The 17377-nt window shown below is 35.6% G+C and overlaps 2 non-coding genes across 2 annotated transcripts; one reads left to right on the forward strand and one right to left on the reverse strand.

Annotated features, from left to right (window-relative positions):
• Window positions 1–10911: 10911 nt before the first annotated feature.
• On the forward strand, window positions 10912–11018 carry LOC120577972 (small nucleolar RNA R71). Its single transcript, XR_005643948.1, has one exon. It is a non-coding gene; the product is annotated as a small nucleolar RNA R71 (small nucleolar RNA).
• A 5837-nt stretch (window positions 11019–16855) lies between these two features.
• LOC120577971 (small nucleolar RNA R71) lies at window positions 16856–16962 on the reverse strand. The gene has a single exon (XR_005643947.1). It is a non-coding gene; the product is annotated as a small nucleolar RNA R71 (small nucleolar RNA).
• Between the last annotated feature and the right edge of the window lie 415 nt (window positions 16963–17377).

Consider the following 17377-nt stretch of genomic DNA (forward strand, 5'->3'; position numbering starts at 1 on the left):
AGGTCCAATGTAAATATAAATGAGAAAAAAGTGTGGGTGTGTGTCTCCTTTTATTTCTTTACCGCCTTATATATATCCAAAAATGCAAAAAAATTAGATTAGGGATTTTGTGGTGATCCAACGTCACGACAAAAATCCACGCACTTTTATTTTTATTGCTTCGTTAGTTTAATTTTCAGTTAATATTCCAAAAAACAACAAAAACATGCAAATAATCAAAATCACAAAAATATTTTCATAATAAACCTTGATTCCAAAATCAAGTGATCCTTTTTTTATTTTTATTTTTCTTAATCAAACTTCAATCAATTTAATCATACCTCGAGTCCATTTTCTTTTAAATTAAAAAATACAAACCAAATCTTATTTGCCACTTGGCTTTTCTTTTAAAACCTTTTTCAAAACTAATAAAAAACACAAAACCAATCAAACGTCGTTTTCTACCCCGAACTACGAGGTTTTGATCCCTCGTGAGTACGTAGGCAGAGGACAATCGTCCTTCCAAATCAATAAAAAATGTAGATGATTAGGCCTTTATTTTTCCACTTTAATTCCTTCTTTTCAAAAATAATAAGCAAGTTATAGCACAAAAAAAAAGTAAATGAAACCAAGAGGTTCCCGTAGAGTACTACGGACATAAAGGGTGCTAATACCTTCCCTTTATGTAACTAACCCCCGAACCCTAAATCTTTTCAAATGGGGTAGTTTGAACTTTTTTTCCCCTTTTCTTAAAAAATTAAATGTTCAGTCGTGAAATAATTAGTGAGTCAAAAGCTAATCAAATAGCCTTGATCTCCGAAAAATGACGCGACAAATACGATATTATCGATGATTGATGAAGTGTTGTATGTATATATGATGTTTTAAGATGTTGATTATTATTTGATGTTGTTATATTGTGATATAATTGTATATGCATTACTTGAATTATATGTGAATAATTGAGACGTTGTTGACTTGCATTTGATATTATTATGTCATGCTGTTTTTGTATACTGTTGTGTTGCTGTTTTTATTTAACTAAGCTGCATGAGTCGGTCTAAGTTGATTAAGATGATGTAGTTCCAAATTATTGGATTATATAAGAGGTTGTCGATTTAAGATGTTAAGAGGTCGAGTCCATGCATTAGCATTTCATTCTTGGGGGCTTGATGCCCTGGAGCCTTTGCTCAATTAAGTTGAAGGTTTGATGCCCTGGGAGCCTTTTTACGCTCAAATAAGTTGAGGGCTTGATGCCCTGGGAGCCTATTTACGCTCAAATACGTTGGGGGCTTGATGCCCTGGATTGGTACCACATGCATATAAGAGGTCGAAGTTGCATAGTCAAGTTGGAGTCGCATTTGTCGAGTCAATGATGTTTAAGTTGCCAAGTTGTTGAAGCTGTGATTCTTTATATGAACTATTAAAGATGTGATATATGATATATTATTGTCTATGATGAATATTATGATGATTTTAGGTTGTTAAATATAATTATTGAATTATATGCTTAATATTATTGTTTTGTGAAATCTCACCCCTTTTGCTTGGAAATGTTGCTCTTCGTATGAGTAACTTGCAGGTAACCAAGAATAGTTGATGTCGTGTGAGCTTTCGCTCTCGTGTATCTTAGGTGCTCTGAGACGTAACGGGATGGGAACTTGTTATTGCTTTTCTATTCCTTACGTATTGTTTTTGAAGATTTATGACTATGTTTTTAGATTGGATTTTTATGAGACATTTATGAAGAGGCCTTCGTGCCAAAGACTGTTTAGTTATTGAATAAATTCCGCTGCGAAGTATTAAAGATTTTGTTATTGAATTTTAAAGGATAAATAGTTATTTATTCAGTTTATGATTTTAAGAAAAGAATGTGACATTCCGTTTATGTGAATACTCTAATTATTTTTATGAAATTTTTATGTTGGGAAAACAGGGTTTTACAATTGGTATCAGAGCCTGGTTGGTCCGTCCGGCCAAGTTGTTGAGTCGAGTTGTGTCGAGTAACAGTTGTATTACTATATTTATGCTGTTTGATTGGTTGTTGTTGTGTTCCTGATTAATAGATATGTTTATTATGTGATCATGTTTGGTTGACTAACTTTGATGTGGTTTACATGTTTTGTTGAAGTTTCTTTTGTGCTCTGAATTTCGAGGACGAAATTCTTTTAAGGGGGGGAGAGTTGTAACGCCCTCTTTAATTATTTGATTATTTTAATGAGTTTAGAATATACTTATATGATTTGTGTGATTTATATGATTTATTTTGATGAGTGATATTTTGTTATGTTATATGTTGGTATTTATTAGTACAATATATATGCTATTTGGTTTAGAAATATATATGTTATAGAAATATATTTGTTATAGAGATATATTTGTTATTTGTTATTTGTTACAGAAATATATATATATATATATATATATTAGAATAGAATATTGAGTTTAGGGGTTGTTATGAGATTTTAGAGAGTTTTGGGGGAGAAAGAGAAATAAGATAAAATAGAAAAAAAAAGTTATAAATAGGAGAGACCTAGTTTAGAAAAACATAACGTACGATCAATTTTGGAGAAAAGGGAGAAAAAGCCAAGAGAAGGGAGAGAGACCTAAGAAGCTACGATTTTTATATTCCAAGGTAAGGGTGGGACTAACATTCAATAATCTTGAGTCTATGATTCTGAAAATTGTATTTAACATGTTGTAGGTTTAGGTTTTGAGAATTTGAGAATTATGGTTAAGAGTGATGATTGTGAATGAAAGTGAAGTTGAATAATATAGGTTGCTTTTTCTCATTTTTCTTTTCATCTCTGCCCCAAATTTGAAATGAAATCTGGTATTGATAGGTTCAAAAATGGTCTTAGGTGTAAACACAAATGTTGTAGGTATGGATGTTAACTTTTTAATGCCGTCGTTCGAACGTCAAAACGATTTATAGAACTTGAGTTATGGTCAAATTACTGCACGTAGGTCACAGTGAATTTTTATGAATTTCAGCACAACTTTGTCCGAGTTTGAAATGAAAGCTGGTATTGATTGGTACATAATTGGTCTTAGGTGTAAACACAAAAGTTGTAGGTATGAATGTTAGATTTCTAATACCGTTGGTTTGATTTCAAAAGGATTTATAGAACTTGAGTTATAGTCAAATTACTGCACGTAGGTCACAGTGAATAATTGAATATGATTGGTGAATTAGTATATGAATGTATATGTTTATGAGTATGATGTTGTTTATGATTGATGAATTAGTATATGTATGTATATGTTGTGAATACGATATTTTCCATGATTGATGAAGTGTTATATGTATATATGATGTTTTAAGATGTTGATTATTATTTGATGTTGTTATATTGTGATATAATTGTATATGCATTACTTGAATTATATATAAATAATTGAGACGTTGTTGACTTGCATTTCATATTATTATGTCATGCTGTTTTTGTATACTGTTGTGCTGCTGTTGTTATTTAACTAAGCTGCATAAGTCGGTCTAATTTGATTAAGATGATGAAGTTCCAAATTATTGGATTATATAAGAGGTTGTCGATTTAAGATGTTAAGAAGTCGAGTCCATGCATTAGCATTTCATTGTTGGGGGCTTGATGCCCTAGAGCCTTTGCTCAATTAAGTTGAAGGTTTGATGCCCTGGGAGCCTTTTTACGCTCAAATAAGTTGAGGGTTTGATGCCCTGGGAGCCTATTTACGCTCAAATACGTTGGGGGCTTGATGCCCTGGATTGGTACCACATGCATATAAGAGGTCTAAGTTGCATTGTCAAGTTGGAGTCGCATTTGTTGAGTCAAAGATGTTTAAGTTGCCAAGTTGTTGAAGCTGTGATTCTTTATATGAACTATTAAAGATGTGATATATGATATATTATTGTCTATGATGAATATTATGATGATTTTAGGTTGTTAAATATAATTATTGAATTATATACTTAATATTATTGTTTTGTGAAATCTCACCCCTTCTGCTTGGAAATGTTGCTCTTCGTATGAGTAACTTGCTGGTAACCAAGAATAGTTGATGTCGTGTGAGCTTTCGCTCTCGTGTATCTTAGGTGCGAAGTATTAAAGATTTTGTTATTGAATTTTAAAGGATAAATAGTTATTTATTCAGTTTATGATTTTAAGAAAAGAATGTGACATTCCGTTTATGTGAATACTCTGATTATTTTTATGAAATTTTTATGTTGGGAAAACGGGGTGTTACAGTTGGGGGCTTGATGCCCTGGAGCTTTGTACTCACCACGTTGGAGCATTAGCTCAAAATTAGCGATGGGGGCTTGATGCCCTGGAAGTATATTAATACTCAAATAGTGATGGGGGCTTGATGCCCTGTATTGGTATCACATGCATATAAGAGGTCTAAGTTGCATAGTTGCTTTGTCGAGTTGAAGTCGTGTCGTTGTTGTTTAAGTTATTATGAGATGATAAATATGTTGTTATATTATGATGAGATGATGAATGTGTTGTTGTTATATTATTATAAGATGATGAATATGTGTTGTTGTTTTTATTATAAGATGATGAATATGTGTTGTTTATATCATTATGAGATGACGATTATGTTATGTTGTATATGATTATTATTATTAAGTGATTATTATGTTGTATTGTATATGATTATTATCATTAAGTGATGATTAAGTTGTGTTGTTATGTAATTATGAAATGATGATTATGTTGTGTGTTAAAGATGATATTTATGATGTGATGATCTATGTTGGTTATGATTTGGTTATTATGTGCTGAATGATGATGTTTATAACGTGTTGAACGTGAAGTTAATGAAGATTAGGAGTTGGTTGAATTATTAAGAATTATTACATGAGGAATTATTATTACTAATAGACGAAGTTATTTATGTTGTTAAATATAATTAATGAATTATATGTTTGATATTATTGTTTTGTGAAATCTCACCCCTTCTGCTTGGAAATGTTGCTCTTCGTATAAGTAACTTGCAGGTAATCCAGAGTAGGTTGCTGTTTGTGCTGTCGTGAGGGGTCTTGCCTCACTGAGTCTTAGGTTGCTCTGATACGTAACCGGATGAGAACTTTGTTATTGCTTTTCTATTCCTTACGTATTGTTTTTGAAGATTTATGACTATGTTTTAGATTGGATTTTTATGAGACATTTATGAAGAGGCCTTCGTGCCATAGACTGTTTTAATTATTAAATAAATTCCGCTGCGTGATGAGATAAAACCGTAAGTGCACGGTCTTACCGAAGTAGTATGAAAAGAGTATCGTTCCGACAGGGAGTAGTTAAAATCAATTAACCTTTGGAAATGATTAGAGAAGAAAAGAATTGCAAGTTGGGGTTTTCAAGCGTTTGAAAGATAATAATAAAAAGAGCCTTGGGATCGTTGGTTTCATCTAAATAACAAGTCCTTCACAAACCAAACTAAAAGCTTATAATGTTATGTTAGACCTAATTTCTCAAGCAAAAGGCATAGATTGAAACTATATGTCTCAAAGATTGCAAAGACTATTTCGCCGCCTTTGCAATCCTTGTCTAAATTCACTTGTTCGAATATCAAAGCTCCACTTTCGTTTTATGAATTGATATTTGGAATAATGGATAAACAATTATCAAACCCTCCACTTTCGTAGACATGGGGGAGAAGAGAGAAAGCATAAAGGTAAATGACAAGAAAATAAAGGAAAAGAAAAGAACTTTAATTAGAAAAGCAATTGTCACTTATTGAATTCCAAGTCAAGATGAATATTTGTGATGGATGGCTACTCTATTTATAGCATACATTTGACTTAAAATCTAAGCAATTACATTCGTGCTAAAAATAGAGTAGCTTAAAATCTAAGCAAAAGCAGCAAAAGACACTCTGGAGGGTGGCACGGCCGTGCCAAGCTTCTGACTTTGGGGAGACATATTTTTGTCTCTCAATCTTCATATTTTCGCATCCAATCAGCTCCAAGTCCCTTTCTTTTGTTCCAAGACTCAATCCATCCAATATTCATTCCTGAAATAAAATAAAATACAATTTGTAGTAAACTATTCTAAAAAGGAAATAATACTAATATAAAATAAAATAAAATCTAAATAAAACTAAACTAAAAAGCATATAAAAGTAAGCAATAAATGACTCATCAAACTCCCCCACACTTGAATCTTTGCTTGTCCTCAAGCAAAAGGCATAGACATGGCAGCAACAAAAAAAGGATTAATATATATGACAATTCAAATAAAAGTTTATGTGTCTCTCGAGGTTTCATTTCAATGTACACTAATCACAACTTCAAGTATTCCTTGTGAACTTATTCAACCCAGCAACAAGTCTTAAGTGAGTGTATGTGTGTGTAGTCCAACCCTTTTCTTGCTCCTGTATAAGATAGATATTATGAGGAACAGGTTCTAACCTTAATACTAAAGTGACTGAGAAAAATCTTTTCTTCATTTCATATAAGAGAGGTGGGAGAGTTTAGATAGATTTGATGAATTTATACACTTGGGGGCTTGTAGATGCCTAGGGGCTATCATTTCACATTGGAAGTCCGTGAGGGGGTATCCTTTCCTCCAAGTTTCCATGATCACCCTAAGTAGTGCTACAACTTATTTATCTTCACTTAGGAAGTTCCTCTTTTTAGAGGGTTTAATTTAAGCACAATTTGTTTGAGAAGTCATCACCACATTTAGGAAGTCAGAGAGGGGGTATCCTTTCCTCCATATGCTAGTGATATTCTTCTGCCCCATTTTGGTTTACACATTTCATCACATTAGAATTATTCCCACACAAACTTATACTACTTTTACTCTGAAGATTTTTAAGGGTCAAGGTTACCATTAAAGTTAGAACGTGTTCCTTAAAATACCTATTCATACACTTACTCAAGGATTGCAACTAGGTGCTTTTCTCATTGGAGAATTTTCACAATAAAACTTGATGTGGGTATAACAAGAACACTTACAACACAAGAAATCACTTTCATGTACAAGAAACGACCATTGAAGAGACAACAAAAATTTATGTCATAATAAAACAATAAAAACAAGCTGCTTATTCATGCCTTTTTACAATAAAACAAAACAAAAGAATAAAGTTCAAGGGAGTTTGGAAACACTACGACTAAAGACACTTTATTAGGCTCCCCCCACATTTAGGAGAAGCATTGTCCTCAATGATTTCAAGATAGAAGAAAGACAGAAAGGAGAAGAAGTAGTAGAATGAGATAAGGTGAAGGAGAGGAAGAGGAAAGCTCACATTTTTATTGAGGTCCATCGGGAGGACCTTGGAGGTGGAAGTGTTGCATCATGGTCCGAAGCATTTGGTTATTCTCTTCGGATATGCGGTTGCCCCTTAGGACATCATTTCTTAGCCCGGATAATTCAACACCTTGCCTTTGTTGCTCGGTGCTTATCCTTTGTACCTCGGTTTGCATCCATGCCCATCTTTCATTGTCGGCGTTATGGTCATGGGGCTCCTCTTCATGGTGCATGTGTACACCTTCTTCTTCACCTTGATTATGCTCTTCATGTACCTGTAATCCATCACCAACATACAAAATAATTTCCTCCACCTCGGGGTTAGTCCGAGATGGGTTAGGAAGTAGAAACAAAAGAGGTATACGAAGTTGAAGTGCATAAGTCATGGGCGGGTGAATCTTAATGAAATTCATAGCAACAAGGGTTTCAATATTAAGCCTATTGTTGCCCTCAATTGGTTTTATCCCTTCTTCCTCACCCACTCCAAACTTCCTAGTGATGAAGGTAATGATACCACCGACTACTCTCTCAGCTCTATTATCAGGTCTAGCACCTATGGAGTAAAGGTAATCAAGTAGGTAGAAGCAAGTATTAACGGGATTGTTACTAAGCATTGCCCAAAGCATAAAGAGTTCATCCGTCCTAGTTGTTCCTACCTCTTTTCTACCCCAAATGGTACAAGCCATGACTCTTTGGAGGTATCTAAGCACTGGGTTGTGAATGTTACTAGCCTTATTGTTGCGAGGATTATAATGCCTTAACCCGGTAATGCGTTTCCAAAAGAAAGCGGGGTCATAGTCTTCCGATTTTAGATTTGGATTCCAAGAGTCATGGATGAACCCCGCATTTGCGAAGTCCATCTCTAAGCAAAAATTTTCAAGATACATCTCGTAATCCATATTCAAAAGTCGGAAGGAGACTCTATGGTTGGGGTTATCAAAGTTCACTTTATCCTTCGTAAATTCAACAGAACTTAAGAATTCATAAGTGAAATTTTCAAAACCTTTCATAGGTCTAAGCATATCAACCCATCCTAAATTTCCTAGTAAGCTAAACACATTATCCCTTAGTCCCAGCACACTCAAAGTATAAGAATCGGGATATCGACAAGGGTGCAAAGGTTTAGAGATAAGAATCTTATACCTGTCCCTTTGCTTGGCGTCCTTGAAGATTATGCCATGATTCTTGGCTTGCGTTTTCTTCTTTGATTGTGGTCCTCCGGACGAGCTTGCTCCACCTTTCCCAGATGCCATTGATCCTTGACCTTGGTTTGACCTTTTGTGTTTTGGGTAAAGGTTGGGTTTTGGGAAATGTTTTTGGTGGAAAAAGGTTGGTTGGGTGATGGGGTTGGGGTTTGAGTAAGTCTTAGGAGTTGGGTTGGGTGAATTGGTGAAGAATTTGTGGGTTTTTAGTTAGGTGAATGGGGGCTACGAATTTGATGATTTTTGGTAGGGATGGAGGAAAGTTGTTTTTGATTGAAGGGTTATGATTGAAATGTTGATTGTGGTTGATTGGGTGAAGAAATTTTGTGAATTGGTGAGGTTTTGAGGGAGATATGGAGGTTTGGAATTTCTATGGTTATGGAGGTTTTTGAGAGAAGTTTGAATGTAGAGAGATGTTTGTGGTGGAGAATGAGGGAAGAAGAAGATGAAAGGTGGGGTAAATCTCTACCTGGAGTCGGGCACGGCCGTGCCAACCCTAGCACGGGCGGTGCCAAGTTTCTGGAGTTTTGGAGGGTTTTTGGAAGGTAAGGTCTGGCACGGCCGTGCCAGTGTTAGCACGGGCCGTGCCAAGGTTCTGGATATCGGGGCTTCAAAACTTTCCCTTTTCTTGAATCATACTCGGACAATTACCTACAAAACAATTAAAAACAAAACAACAAAACAAAACAAAAGCATTTAAATGCGTGGGTTGCCTCCCACGAAGCGCTTCTTTATAGTCATTAGCTTGACGTTTTAAGAAAGTGTCCTTAGAAGGGATCAAAGAGGTCATATTGTGTAGATGACGCTAATGAGCGTTCTTTCACATCATGACCTTTAATCACGTTACAAGAATATAGAGCGGGACCTTTCATATAATTCTCCAACTCAAACCCTATCAGGTCATCACTCACTTGAAAAACAATCCTACCATTCTGGACATCTACTATAGCACCCGCAGTGGCGAGGAAGGGTCGTCCTAAAATTATAGGGCACTCATTGTCCTCATCTATGTCAAGCACCATGAAATCAGTTGGGATGTTAATCCCTTCTATTTTAACGGGGATGTCCTCAACATATCCGACAGGTTGGATATCAGAACGATCGGCTAACTTCAATGTTGTCTCGGTAGGCTTTAACTCTCCCATCCCCAGCCTTTTAAAGAGGGGTAAGGGCAACAGACTAACGCTAGCTCCTAAATCACATAAGGCTTGGTTTAAGGTTTCACTCCCTATCACACAAGGGATGGCAAAACTTCCTGGATCTCTAAGCTTTGGAGGTGGCTTCTTGATGATTGCACCTTTTTCTCTTGTCAAAGCTATTGTCTCATTTTGCTCTATAGCCTTCTTCTTTGAAAAAATGTCTTTTAAAAACTTGGCATATAGCCCCAAAGGGAATCTGAATGCAAAGGGAATCTGAATGTCTTTTAAAAACTTGGCAAAGGGAATCTGAAAGATAAAGAAAGCCCCAAAGGGAATCTGAATGCAAAATGGGGAAAGATTTTTAATGCTTCAGCAAAGGGAATCTGAATGCAAATCTTTTTAAGTATGTTTAAGAATTTATTAAATCGAGCCTCCAAGTTAAGCTTAACAAGCCTTAATGGGGAAAGGGCTTTGTTCTCGTCATGTGGTTTCTTTATCGCATCCTTCTCACCTAGAAGCTTAACACTCTCTCCCTTGACACTTTTGGCTTTAGCAACGGTCTCTTCTAACTTACTACCCCCAAGAGAAATAGCATTGACATGAGCTTTGGGGTTTGTTTCAGGTTGACCGGGAAAGACTCTTGGTGTTTGAGAAGAGGTGGCCACTTGTTGGGCCACTTGGGAGATTTGGGTTTCGAGCATTTTGGTGTGTGTGGCGATAGAATCAACCTTGGTAGTGAGTTTGGAGAGAGAGTCGTTCAGAAATCCTGTTTGGTTTTTTAGTTCTTGAAGTTGTTTATTTTGATTCATCATGCAATTTTCCAACAAAATTTCTAAACTAGACTTCTGAGCCACCCTCTGGTTGTTTGTATAGCCAGGTGGTGCTACTTGCCCATAGGAACCTTGAGGGTTTTTATAAAAGTTTTGATTTGGCCTCGTTCCTTGGTTGTATTGAGCATAGTTTAATTGCTCAATACTGTTAGTAGCACTACCTAACTGACAATCAACACCAATATGACCAAATATACCACAGATTTCACAAGGAGGAGATGTAGGAGAAGGTGTGACAGCATTGACGTTAAGTTTTTCAAATTTTTGAGTTAAGGCATCAACCTTAGCAGCGAGGTGATCATAATCGGAGACCTCGTACATACCTGCCTCCTTTTTGGAGGGTGTAGAGGTGGTGATGGCTCTTTAGTTGGTCCATTGATAGTGATTCTGAGCCATGTCTTCAATCAATGCGTAAGCCTCCGTATAATTCTTGTTCATTAGTGCTCCACCTGCAGCTGCATCAACAGACATCTTAGTAGTATATGTTAGGCCATTATAAAAAGTGTGGACTATGAGCCACTTTTCCAAACCATGGTGGGGACAAAGTCTAAGCATTTCCTTGAAACGCTCCCACGCATCATAGAGAGATTCCCCATCTTTTTGGTTGAACCGCGTGATTTGGTCTCTTAGTTTGGCGGTTTTAGAAGGGGGAAAGAATCGGGCAAGGAATGCTCGCCTCATTTGATCCCATGAAGTGATGGAACCGACTTCAAGGGAATGGAACCAAGCGCTAGCTCTATCCCTTAAGGAGAAGGGAAAGAGATGATGTCTTACAGCTTCTTGGTTCTCTTTTATAGTGCCACTGAGTCTAAGGAAGGAAGAAACATGGAGATTTGGATCCTCAGTGGGTGATCCAGAAAACTGATTTTGCTGCACCAAATTGAGTAGTGCAGGCTTGATCTCGAAGTTATTACCCTCAACCGTTGGGTACACGATTATAGCTTGTGGCTCTTCCGTTGAAGGAGTAGCATACTCTTTGAGAGTGCGTTCAGCCATAGCAGTATTATTTTGTGCCTCTCTCTTTTTCTTATGCAAATATTTTTCGATCTCAGGAATAAATTCTCCGAGACTTTTACTTCTTCGCATAAGAAATCGAGAACCCAAGAAGTTAATTGGTAATACAAAGAAAGAAGTAGAAGGAAAGAGGGAGAGAAAAGAGTTCTAATCACAAAGAAAGAGTTAATCAAATTAGTTTACTCCCCGGCAGCGGCACCAAAAACTTGATGAGATAAAACCGCAAGTGCACGGTCTTACCGAAGTAGTATGAAAAGAGTATCGTTCCGACAGGAAGTAGTTAAATTCAATTAACCTTTGGAAATGATTAGAGAGGAAAAGAATTGCAAGTTGGGATTTTCAAGCGTTTGAAAGATAATAATAAAAAGAGCCTTGGGATCGTTGGTTTCATCTAAATAACAAGTCCTTCACAAACCAAACTAAAAGCTTATAATGTTATGTTAGACCTAATTTCTCAAGACAGTTTCTCTTATGTTCCTCTAGCAACCAAGCCTATTTCGCTGACTTGATTACTATTAGATTCTGGTTCCTCTAACAACCAAGCCTATTTCGCTGACTTGATTATTATTAGTTCCCTTGAAGATCGAAACTATATGTCTCAAAGATTGCAAGGACTATTTCGCTGCCTTTGCAATCGTTGTCTAAATTCACTTGTTCGAATATCAAAGCTCCACTTTAGTTTTATGAATTGATATTTGGAATAATGGATAAACAATTATCAAACCCTCCACTTTCGTTTCCACAGTTTGATAATGGTTGATCCATGTTTAAGCGGTGAATTTAGATAAGAAATTAGGGTTACATAAGATTAAGGCTTAGAGCTTGGCTTGATTCGGATTATGTCAATTAGACTTATCCAACAATCCCAAGACAGGGAGAAGTCTACTCACTCATGTTCATCGTAGACATGGGGGAGAAGAGAGAAAGCATAAAGGTAAATGACAAGAAAATAAAGGAAAAGAAAAGAACTTTAAATAGAAAAGCAATTGTCACTTATTGTTTTCCAAGTAAAGATGAATATTTGTGATGGATGGCTACTCTATTTATAGCATACATTTGACTTAAAATCTAAGCAATTACATTCGGGCTAAAAATAGAGTAGCTTAAAATCTAAGCAAAAGCAGCAAAAGACACTCTGGAGGGTGGCACGGCCGTGCCAAGCTTCTGACTTTGGGGAGACAAATTTTTGTCTCTCAATCTTCATATTTTCGCATCCAATCAGCTCCAAGTCCCTTTCTTTTGCTCCAAGACTCAATCCATCCAATATTCATTCCTGAAATAAAATAAAATACAATTTGTAGTAAACTATTCTAAAAAGGAAATAATACTAATATAAAATAAAATAAAATCTAAATAAAACTAAACTAAAAAGCATATAAAAGTAAGCAATAAATGACTCATCACTACGAAGTATTAAAGATTTTGTTATTGAATTTTAGAGGATAAATAGTTATTTATTCAATTTATGATTTTAAGAAAAGAATGTGACATTCCGTTTATATGAATACTCTGATTATTTTTATGAAATTTCTATGTTGGGAAAACGGGGTGTTACATGATGTATTTTCTCCTTTACATGGAATGTGAGAATTCGTATGTTGATATTGAATTATGTGAAGAAGTTGATATTAGTGAATACATATATGTTGTTGGTGAATATATATATAATTGAGGTGATTATGATGTTCAGTTGGCATCATGGGGCGATCGCCTAGACATTGGTGACGACGGTACCGCATGCATCTAGAAGAGTCTAGAACATTGCATGCATTTGAGTAATCGATGAGTCGTGTCATAATTGAATATGTGACTTGGTTAATTGTGCATTAGTGAAATTTAGTGAATGTTGTGATTATGTGGATTGGTGTATATGTGCATTGGTGGATTTTGTTGATGGTTGTAAATAATTGAGCTAGGCTCTAATTGCATGCCTTACTTGTTTGTAATTATACACTTGGTAAATCAATTTGATGATAATTGTTTTGGTAATAATGATGAGGTGAGAAATGCATATGTATGTATATAACTTCGTGATTCCTTTGATGATGATGATTGTAACACCCCGTTTTTCCAACATAAAAATTTCACATAAATAATCAGAGTATTCCACATAAACGGAATGTCCCACTTCTTTTCATAAACGGAAATAAATAGTCTTTATCCTTCAAAATTCAATAGCATAATATTTAATACTTCGCAGCGGAATTTATTCAACATCTAAAACAGTCTTTGGCACGAAGGCCTCATCATAAATATCTCGTAAAATCCAATCTAAAAACATAGTCATGAAACTTCATAAAGTAATACGTAAGGAACAAAAGCAATAACAAATTCTCATCCCGTTACGTATCAGAGCACGTAAGACACACGTGAGAGAGAAACCACTCACGATAGCAACTAACAGCAACTAGGGGTGTTCACGGTCCGGTTTGGATCGGTTTTGAGGTAAAATGTCAACCGATCCGAAATAAATACCACATGCAGTTCGGTTCGGTTTGGATGAGTATTCTAAAAAAATCAGAACCGAACCAATCCAAATATATGCGGTTTAATTTGGATCGGTTTTTGGACATCCAAAATGCAAAATATATTTTTTTATTTTCTCTTTTTTGAAGAATATAATTTTGTTTATTAATATTAATTTTACACAAATACGGTGAAATAATAGGTTTGATGCAAAATATATTAAAAAGTTAAAATTATTGTATGAAAATTATCAATTATTTTTGAAACATATGTAGTCATCATAATATATATGATTGAAATTTAACAAGCAACATAATAATGCAGTATATAATACTAATAAAAGAATATATAAGTATTAATATTTATTTTTGCGGTTTGGTTCGGTTTAATTCGATTTTGAAAAAGTGATCCGAAATCCGATTCGATCTTAGCGGTGTTTACAAAACAATATCCAAATATATTCGATTTTTTGCGGTTTTTGTTTTTTTTTGGATCGGTTTGCGGTTTTATTTTGGATCGGTTTGGATTTGAACACCTGCAAGTTACCCATACGAAGAGCAACATTTCCAAGCAGAAGGGGTGAGATTTCACAAACAATAATATTAAGCATATAATTCATCTGTTATATTTAACAACCTAAACATCATCATTTCTTCATAAATAATAATATATTCTTCTTAAAGCACTTCATTAAAACATATCAACTTAACAACTTGACTCGACAATGCAACTTCGACTTGACTATGCAACTTTATCTTCTTAATCATGCATGTGGTACCAATCCAGGGCATCAAGCCCGCAACTTATTTGAGCATAAATACACTCCTAGGGCATCAAGCCCCCAACTTATTTGAGCAAAAGCTCACAGGGTATCAAGCCCCCAACGTGTTGAGCAAAGGCTCCCAAGGCATCAATCCCTCAACTTAATGAGTATGCATGGACTCAACAACGTGTACAACTTGGACAACATCAACAACTTAAGACTCCAATACTTTGGGACGACACCTTACATATTAGAACGACACATGCAGCTTAATTAATATACAACAGCAACATAGGCAGCACATAAACATCTCAAGATATAACAATATCAAATGATAATCAACATCAACTTAAACATCTTATATAATCCACATAATGCATATACAACTATATCACATTACTAACAACATCAAATCATATTATATCAGACTCACTGAACATCAACGATGAGTCATTTATTGCTTAGTTTTATATGCTTTTCAGTTTAGTTTTAATTAGATTTTATTTTATTTTACATTAGTATTATTTCCTTTTTAGAATAGTTTACTACAAATTGCATTTTATTTTATTTCAGGAATGAATATTGGATGGATTGAGTCTTGGAGCAAAAGAAAGGGACTTGGAGCTGATTGGATGCGAAAATATGAAGATTGAGAGACAAAAATATGTCTCCCCAAAGTCAGAAGCTTGGCACGGCCGTGCCACCCTCCAGAGTGTCTTTTGTTGCTTTTGCTTAGATTTTAAGCTACTCTATTTTTAGCCCGAATGTAATTGCTTAGATTTTAAGTCGAATATATGTTATAAATAGAGTAGCCATCCATCACAAATATTCATCTTTACTTGGAATACAATAAGTGACAGTTGCTTTTCTAATTAAAGTTCTTTTCTTTTCCTTTATTTTCTTGTCATTTACCTTTATGCTTTCTCTCTTCTCCCCCATGTCTACGATGAACATGAGTGAGTAGACTTCTCCCTGTCTTGGGATTGTTGGATAAGTCTAATTGACATAATCCTAATCAAGCCAAGCTCTAAGCCTTAATCTTATGTAACCCTAATTTCTTATCTAAATTCACCGCTTAAACATGGATCAACCATTATCAAACTGTGGAAACGAAAGTGGAGGGTTTGATAATTGTTTATCCATTATTCCAAATATGAATTCATAAAACGAAAGTGGAGATTTGATATTCGAACAAGTGAATTTAGACAAGGATTGCAAAGGCAGCGAAATAGTCCTTGCAATCTTTGAGACATATAGTTTCGATCTTCAAGGGAACTAATAATAATCAAGTCAGCGAAATAGGCTTGGTTGTTGGAGGAACCAGAATCTAATAGTAATCAAGTCAGCGAAATAGGCTTGGTTGCTAGAGGAACATAAGAGAAACTGTCTTGAGAAATTAGGTCTAACATAACATTATAAGCTTTTAGTTTGGTTTGTGAAGGACTTGTTATTTAGATGAAACCAACGATCCCAAGGCTCTTTTTATTATTATCTTTCAAACGCTTGAAAATCCAAACTTGCAATTCTTTTCCTCTCTAATCATTTCCAAAGGTTAATTGAATTTAACTACTTCCTGTCGGAACGATACTCTTTTCATACTACTTCGGTAAGACAGTGCACTTGCGGTTTTATCTCATCAAGTTTTTGGAGCCGCTGCCGGGGAGTAAACTAATTTGATTAACTCTTTCTTTGTGATTAGAACTCTTTTCTCTCCCTCTTTCCTTCTACTTCTTTCTTTGTATTACCAATTAACTTCTTGGGTTCTCGATTTCTTATGCGAAGAAGTAAAAGTCTCGGAGAATTTATTCCTAAGATCGAAAGATATTTGCATAAGAAAAAGAGAGAGGCACAAAATAATACTACTATGGCTGAACGCACTCTCAAAGAGTATGCTACTCCTTCAACAGAAGAGCCACAAGCTATTATCGTGTACCCAACGGTTGAGGGTAACAACTTCGAGATCAAGCCTACACTACTCAATTTGGTGCAGCAAAATCAGTTTTCTGGATCACCCACTGAGGATCCAAATCTCCATGTTTCTTCCTTCCTTAGACTCAGTGGCACTATAAAAGAGAAACAAGAAGCCGTAAGACTTCATCTCTTTCCCTTCTCCTTAAGGGATAGAGCTAGCGCTTGGTTCCATTCCCTTGAAGTCGGTTCCATCACTTCATGGGATCAAATGAGGCGAGCATTCCTTGCCCGATTCTTTCCCCCATCTAAAACCGCCAAACTAAGAGACTAAATCACGCGGTTCAACCAAAAAGATGGGGAATCTCTCTATGATGCGTGGGAGCGTTTCAAGGAAATGCTTAGACTTTGTCCCCACCATGGTTTGGAAAAGTGGCTCATAGTCCACACTTTTTATAATGGCCTAACATATACTACTAAGATGTCTATTGATGCAGCTGCAGGTGGAGCACTAATGAACAAGAATTATACGGAGGCTTACGCATTGATTGAAGACATGGCTCAGAATCACTATCAATGGACCAACGAAAGAGCCATCACCGCCTCTACACCCTCCAAAAAGGAGGCAGGTATGTACGAGGTCTCCGATTATGATCACCTCGCTGCTAAGGTTGATGCCTTAACTCAAAAATTTGAAAAACTTAACGTTAATGCTGTCACACCTTCTCCTACATCTCCTCCTTGTGAAATCTGTGGTATATTTGGTCATATTGGTGTTGATTGTCAGTTAGGTAGTGCTACTAACAGTATTTAGCAATTAAATTATGCTCAATACAATCAA

Source organism: Medicago truncatula, chromosome 1 (genome assembly GCF_003473485.1).
Source record: "Medicago truncatula cultivar Jemalong A17 chromosome 1, MtrunA17r5.0-ANR, whole genome shotgun sequence".
Lineage (NCBI taxonomy): Eukaryota > Viridiplantae > Streptophyta > Magnoliopsida > Fabales > Fabaceae > Medicago > Medicago truncatula.